Here is an 8715-nt window from a genome sequence, read left to right on the forward strand (position 1 = left end):
TCATGCACTCCCACAACACTTCGGAGAATCTGTTACCATCATATAAGACATCTAAAACGTAGTTTATTGCAATATAAGAGTGATTCCGACATGGGAGAGGACAGCAATTTACATTGCACTAGGAAAACGATTGAAGATATCATCTTTTTAGCCAGTTACCTTTTACATTATACTCCGAAATCTTATTTTCAAATGTCAACAAGAGGGAATACAGTAGCAATGTTATATCAAACCTGCTATCAACCGGAGATTGCCGTATCAGCACCAGTGTCAAAAGCCCATCATATGTTGTTTTGTTTTATTTTTATGTCTTTATCTTCTTTTTCTTTATCTTCTTTTTCTGTGGGATATTCATTATCACGTGTAAACCTATCACACTCTACGATAAATGGTGCAGGTTAAGAGGGAAATGTTTCTGATTAAATATAGTAATGAAAATTGCGCTATTGAATTTCACAGTAGACACCAATGAAGTGACATGCCAAAAATGATTGCAGAATCTGACACCAAACTAGACTGCCAACTACCCAAAGGACATATTATTAACGTTTCAATCCAAAGATAAGATAAATAAAGAACTAAAATCCTATATATCATTCACTATCATCAGTATCCTTTGTTTAAAGATTGTATGCTCTGAGGTCTGTCGGCTACACCCGATCTGTGATTTTGTTTTACATTCCCCAACCCAACAATGTTCACTGTATCAAATGTGTTACCGAATATATTAATCTCTTCATTTTTATATGAAAATAATCGTTAATTTTGCAAAATGAACGGTTTTAAAGTGTTATATTATGAGCAAAGTTGGTAAAAGGTCACTGTCCTACATGTATTAAGGAAGTAATGCAGTCCTTAACTGCAATGCCACATAACGGAGAAAATCAGTCCATTACAAATAGGCGTTTTTTGCCTTACATAATACATAATAGGGAAAACATACGTGGAAGTGGAAACACTCTTTAATGTCAAACTGGACTTAGACACTCGTGCTAATATAATATTCCACACATTTTTAAATTATTACTTATATCTACTCAAGAAACACATATATACTCTATATAGTTCTCAGTACATCTACACTTACTCCTTCCCCAATACATTTAAACATAATTACCGAGATGCTACCCTCCTCTATCTCATGAACAAACAAGCACAAACATACAAGCACACTCTTACTCTTTTTCTAGAAGTGTTAGACAAATTCAGTTTGGAGTATAAATGCATATGTGCGTGTGATCATGTGTTCGTATGTGTGAATACTGATCGTTTCATTTAGAACCAGTTTTGATGGTAAATTTGGATACCGAGTGGGCTGTTTAATCCGAACAGCTTTCTTGTTATGTCAATAATTCGAAGTGACAGCTTCGGTTAAAAGGGGCCGATCATTACATTAAAGAAGTAATATAATAACGTATTAAAAAGAAAACATACTAATATCTTCGCGATCGAGGCAAGTGACGCCATGTTTTAAGTGATTGAATAGCTGAAAATAATATTAGTAGTTCAAATATATTTGATTTTTCCACTTTCTATTTTAATAGAAAGTAATTTATTTTCGTTTGCGAAATTAACTGTGATATGGAGTTCTTCAGTTTCAGTTTCTTTAAATCAAATACCGACACTTACTCTTTCCCTACGAAATGACCGCTCCGGTAACCTAGTGGTTAGAACTGGTTCGACCCCCGGTGGAGTCATAACAAAGACAAAATTTGTACTAACAGCTGCCTCGCTAGGCATTCAACATTAAGAAGTTAGTGTTAGGACTGGTCGGCCTGGTGTCAGGATAATGTGAATGTGTGTAAGATCAAGCTAAATGTCTACGGCATGATGCCCCACTGCTATATATTACTATAAAGTGCCACGCTGCATTACTCGTAGCGATATGACTGAAAAATTGTCGAAGCAAGTTAAAAATTCCTAATCACACAAATCACCCACACTCCGCTAAGAAGCCAAGATAGACAATATAACCTTGAAATAATTATGTGTAATTGATATGCTACTGATTACCTAAACAACATCTGTGCTTGGTCAATCTTAAGTGCGACTACGAAACGTTCTGTATACGAATAGCTTGATATCGAAGATAATAACTAGATTGTTGCTTGACTAGCTGAAACATGAATTGATCAAACGAAGAGCAGAATACATTGCCGCGATGTATTGAGTAGAAAACAAGCATTTATTTTAACTCTGAGCCCCCAAAAAGAATGTGCATTTTGGTTTAACCGAGCTTTTGATATACCCTTTCCTTATGATACATCAAGCGCCATTTGTTGTTTGCTACTCCAGTCCCTTAGTGATTAAACATCCCTGGTTTAGAAGTGCAGGCCGTGATATCGATATATTTGGGTGGCCCTGAATATGGTCTTTTTGATTTTTGTTTGTTAGCCTAGTCTCCAAGGCGCGCGGGTCTAACTATGCAAGCAGTACATTTTCCAGTCCATCTATTTCCATCCCAATGCTTGTTGGAGACAGGTAGGGATGAGGCGGATGATTCATCTCACTTTTACAATCTTGTGTTTCAGGGACTAAGAATGTTTGTATTTGTTGTTATTGTTGATGCAGTCCAATATCCCAGTTTTCAGTCTGTAACTCCTCACTATGGGTATGACAGCACAACGGCGATGCGTCCTGTCTAAGCGTTCAACCGTATTTATGCTTATTCTTGTATTCATTGCCTAGTTGACAAAGGGTGAGCAAACTGTTTGCCTCTGTTTTCGATCTAAATCGCGTGCGACCATTCAGCCCTGTTAATATACGTACGGCATACTCCGTACTTTCTCGTAGATGAGTAACTTGTCAGTGCCCATAGACGCTTTAACGTAATCACGACATATGTTATAATTTGCATGTCAAGAGCGGCTAGGGAAGGTAATGGTCGGAGAGGGCAACGCCTCGTCGTCACAGGCTCTATCTTTCCAGGGTTAGTTTTTCCAAACGTTGGAGTCTAACACTTGAAGTTAGAAAATGCAGGGTATGTGCTTATGACCGTTGGATTAGTAAAGAATAGCTTGGAGAGGAAAGGGTACATATGGTAGCACGTCATAACCAGGGTTAAAGTATATATTTATTTTATGTAAGCAATTGTGCCTTCATCCTGAGCTTTAGTCTATATTTTGAATTTGTTTAATCAGTGCCACCTTGTGTGGATGAGCCTGGGGGATGGGTTTATAACCACCTTATCCAGTCTGATGTTGGGGTAGTTTAGTCATGACCAATTGTTAATGAAGCTGCTTATTTATATTTTCCTCGGTTACCGCCTTGTGTGGTTGGATCTAGTGATCTGGACTTGTTACCACCATGTATGTTTGTACTAATTTTGGGATAGGTTTGTTGGACGCTTCCCATTCAGTAAATCGAGTATTGCCATCCAGTGCGGTGGGGGCATATGGTCTCGGCTTAGGACTACCTTATTAACTTACATTTTGGGGGCCATCCTAGCTATTCCAATTTGTTTATTATTATTATAAGTAAACCAATCTTTAGCCACCTTGAGTAGTGGGAACTAATGATCTGGGATGAAGACCACCCTATAAGGTTCAGGTAAAATTGTAATTGGATCATTTTCTCGGCAATTCAACGGTACCTATGTCATGTTAAAGAAGAAAGAATGACGGATTATTTTAAAGTTGGTGGTTCAATGTTATGTTAATATATATTTATATTTGGATGTGTTACAGTTTTTTTAGTGGTATTACAGATTCGTGGGCAGGGTATGGGTATGAAGTTATCTTCAGGTATGATGTTAATTTTAAGTTCTTTTTGGGGGTCATGGATTTCCCCCTAGTATGGTTGGGACCTTTTAATGCCTTAACGGTCTTTTGCATCTCACGGATCTAATCCTGGTACGGTGCAACAGGTCATGGATTGAGACCCTTGCCACGTACCTCAGGAACAGTTCTTCTCGTTTTAGCCTAATGGTTAATTCCCACGGTATTATTTAGAGTTCCTCCCCAGGTGTGCTTTCGAGTGCACCGGTGCAGATAGTTTGACTTTGGCATAGTATTAAATCTACTTTCTTTAATAATGTTGGGTCGAACAGAACGTGTGCCTGGCATCCATAATCTACTTTGGAACGAATTAATGTCCAATATAATGTGAGACCTGTGACCTTGTCCACCACCACCCACAAATCGGTTCTCTTTACGTTCCTCAAGAACTCTAGGTCCTATCTGCAACTTCTCATTGGCTCAGTTTTTTTGTCTGCCCCATGGTAGGTGCTTATCAAGAGTATCCCTAGGAATGTTTTAGTTTTTGCAGCTTGTGAATGCATTGCTTTATATGGGAAAAGCAAGGATATAAAGGAAAACATCCGATTCCTTATACAAACGTAAGGAAAACATGACCAAGATCAATAGAGAGAAAAAAGTATATATCAAAAGTTTGTTCTAAATAGACATCCAAGACAATAATTATTAATTGGCTTGCAGTCATCTAAGACTCAGTAATTTTACCATAGATCTATTCTTCGTTTCTGAGCTAAAATAAGATATAGCTTTAATGTTCACAAAAGCATTTTCTGTTTTTCTTCATTTCTAGAATACTCATTATCAAAGCATGTCTGTATGTGTCGTAAGGGAAATATTCTTTTCGAACGTGTTCATGAGATCTTAAGTTGTTTCAAATTCTCATTCTCCTCGTCGTTGCTGTAGATGATGAAGTAATGCCTATCGACAGACGTGTGAAGCGAATTTATTAGGAAGGTCTCTGTGACCCAAAAGTTCCTTCTATATTGAAATAACACATTTTGTTCCTGTTCTTGTGCAGGTTTATTTTGGATGTTGTTTACCAATGAGGAATTTTTGTTTGGGTAGCTGTCATTGGTAAATATGATATTCAATGTTGGGTCAGAGCTCTGAGGCAATAGTGAAAGTCTTCACATCGATCGGATACATGGCTGAACAATGTTTATGTGATGTCGTTCCCGCTTTAGGTAAGACTTCCACACGACGCACGTAAAGTCAGGCTTCTTCGAAGACCGTTTTGTACTCGTTAGCATTGTGCATCAAATGAAACACGATACAGCTTTGAGTCGGTCTCAGGCGTACATTCACTCCATTCAACGGATTCTTGACTTGGATCCACATCTTTTATTTACTTTTCTAACGGTCAACCGATGGTGGCCTTGGAAACATACAGTTTTGTGTAGACTGTTACGCTGCTTTCAAGACATCAACGTGAACCACTGGATCGACATTCGACTTTGGCATTTGATATAAATTTCTATGTCGGTCTCTGTATTTGTAACCATAATCCCATTCCAAACAGGAAAAATACTCTTTTAACGGAGGTACAGAGACAAAGAATCGCCATCTTCAAATATAGATAAGAAGACGATTAAATGAGAAAGAGGAATCAGAAGAGAAAAAAACAATAATACAAAAGACATAAGAACATTGAAAAGAACAACAAACTGAAAGGACGGCAGAAATAGAAAAACAAGAGACAGAAGAAAACGACATGGAGGATGTGTATGTGTGTGATTTCGATTTTCAACGCAGCTTTAAAAACAAATTAGTCATATCGCTAGGATGTATACAGTGTAGCAGTTTATAGTGATGCCAAGCACTGGGGCATGATGTCGCAGACATGTAGCATGATGTCCCACCCAGTCACATTATCCTGACACCAGGCCGACCAGTCCTAACACTAACCTCTTAATGCTGAGCTCCAAGCAAGACAGCTGTAAGTACACTTTTTAGAAGTTTTTGGTGTGACTCGGCCTGGGTTAGAACCAGCTACCTTTGGCATCCAAGGCGGACGAAACATGAAGATAAATTGATATTAGCAGGATTAACATCCCTTGTAAATCAATATAACTTATTTTTTATAGATTCTTTATAAAATAGAAACTAATGAGAAATGACAAAAGACGACAGGGTGAAAAATGTGTTTGATTGTTGAAACATAAATATCAGCAAGGGAGGTGTTAGTACCATTTTTGTAAGTTTTTGATATGACTCGGCCGGGTATCGAACCCACGACCCCCCGCATCTGAGGCGGACGGTCTAACCACTAGGCGACATTGAATAAGACGGACAAACATATGATGATACAAATATAGAAACAGAGGATGAAAGTGACGCGAGGAACATAAACGAGTTTTACGAATATAGTCATGTGAATATAATATAATATTTGGTATGAAATAAGGACAAAATACACAGTTTAGATTTTGTATTATTTTTTGTTAGTAATGGCTGCTTTTTTGGACTATTTGTCATCTTTGTTCCACATATTGATGGAAACTAAAAATAAATAAAAAAGCATCACTTATAAATAGTTTGACAAATAACATACATGCTAATGAAAGAACTGGTACAAAGAAAATGTTAGTTATTTTCTTTCAAATGAATATGGTTACAGTACAGGTGTAGATATTTAGACAAGCATGATGTTCTGGGTAAAACAAAATAGGTTTATTGAAATCGATCTTAACTTTATCATGTACATTTATATAAAACATACGTATTTAGAAATAGTACTAAACTGATGAATTGATAAACCAGAATACTAGTTTTAAGGATTTATATATTTTTTCTACACATGATGATATCGCAAAAGAGAATTTATATCTGGAAATATTCCAACTATGTATCTAGAATAGTATATTAATATGCAGGAGAACTAATGTCCTTGAAGTACTAGCAGCACGATAGGAACAAAATATCTGAATACGAGATCCGGGTTCAACACAACGCAGGAACTAAATGACGTCAATCTCGTGGGACTATTTTACAAGGCTCCGAGCGAGGTAAACAGGCCCACGAAGGAGTCAATGATAACTGAATGCGTGGATCTATGGGCAAACAATACAGACATATATGGGGTACACTTACATTTTCTATCTTCCAGATAAGAATACGAATACCTTGCAATCAAATGTAGCATGTCCTCCTTTTCTCTTTTCTCTTTTACTTTAATTTGAAAGGTGGCAATTTTTTCATTAGGAAATATAAGCTATATGCACCAAAGGCGCATTTGTATAGAACTGCACCGCAAACAAACAGAACACCAACACAATGTTTCATTTTTACTACTTATTTTTTTTAATGCTTATACTTTTAAGCATATGCTTCTTTATTGCAAGATTCCAAAACAAATTCTTATCTGGTTGAAACAAGAACAGGACATACAATAAATAAAGCCATACGACAATACGTTTTATCCATATGAATCATAAAATAAAGATTATTGATAGGTGAGTATTATAAATATGAAAAATTAATTTTTACTTATATAAATAATAAAACCATACAAAATTGGACTGAATAAAACACCAGCAGAAAAAGTCCATAGCAGAAGTAACGTTATAACACACACAAAACACATATGAACAACAGGCTGATCATTGGCCACGGCCATTGGATATTAAGACTTATACAATTAAAACTATCCTTTGACGAATATGTTAATGGGTTGAAGCAACGGAACATACAATGAATTATCAAGTACTCGAATAGGGAAAGATATAGGGTTCCTGAATATTCTAGAAAAAAGATAAAAATTAATTTAAATCAAGAAACAACCACATCCTGTAAATAAACTTTTCTCTTCAAAATTGTATGTGATATTTTACAGAAGAAGCAACACGCAATATCGGAGGGTGGTAACATGAATACATAAAAGCCTTTGAACATTTACTATACAATCTATTGGGGGTACACTCGATGCCAATAGCTTAATGTAGGTAAAGGTCGAAGATGTGCCCACAATTAATTGGCTGGAAACGTGAAGTCAAACGTTCTTATACTGGAAACGTTGTATCCATAGCTGTAATAAACAGTTACTTTTAATAGAAGTTTGGGCTTTTTAAACTGTTTTTATTTTGCATGGGCATCCAGTGTTTGTGTGGGGTCCTGGAGACCTCATTACAAATATGATGTTTGTTAGTTTTCAGTCTTTAATGATTTCATAGTGTCCTTATATATATATATATATATATATATATATATATATATATATATATATATATATATATATATATATATATATATATATATATATATATATATATATATATATATATATATATATATATATGTATATATATATATATATATATATATATATATATATATATGTATATATATATATATATATATATATATATGTATATATATATATATATATATGTATATATATATATATATATGTATATATATATGTATGTATATATATATGTATATATATATATATATATATATATATATGTATATATATATATGTATATATATATATATGTATATATATATATATGTATATATATATATATATGTATATATATGTATATATATATATATATATATATATATATATATATATATATATATATATATGTATATATATATATATATGTATATATATATATATATATATATATATATATATCTATGTATATATCTATATATATATATATGTATCTATATATATATATATATATATATATATATATATATGTATATATATATATATATATATATATATACATATATATATATATATATATATATATATACATATATATATATATATATATATATATATATGTATATATATATATATATATATATATATATACATATATATATATATATATATATATATATATGTATATATATATATATATATATATATATATTATATATAATATATATATATATATGTATATATATATATATATATATGTATATATATATATATATATAT

The sequence above is a fragment of the Sinohyriopsis cumingii genome, chromosome 8 (genome assembly GCF_028554795.1).
Source record: "Sinohyriopsis cumingii isolate HCF-2022 chromosome 8, ASM2855479v2, whole genome shotgun sequence".
In the NCBI taxonomy this organism is placed as follows: Eukaryota; Metazoa; Mollusca; class Bivalvia; order Unionida; family Unionidae; genus Sinohyriopsis; species Sinohyriopsis cumingii.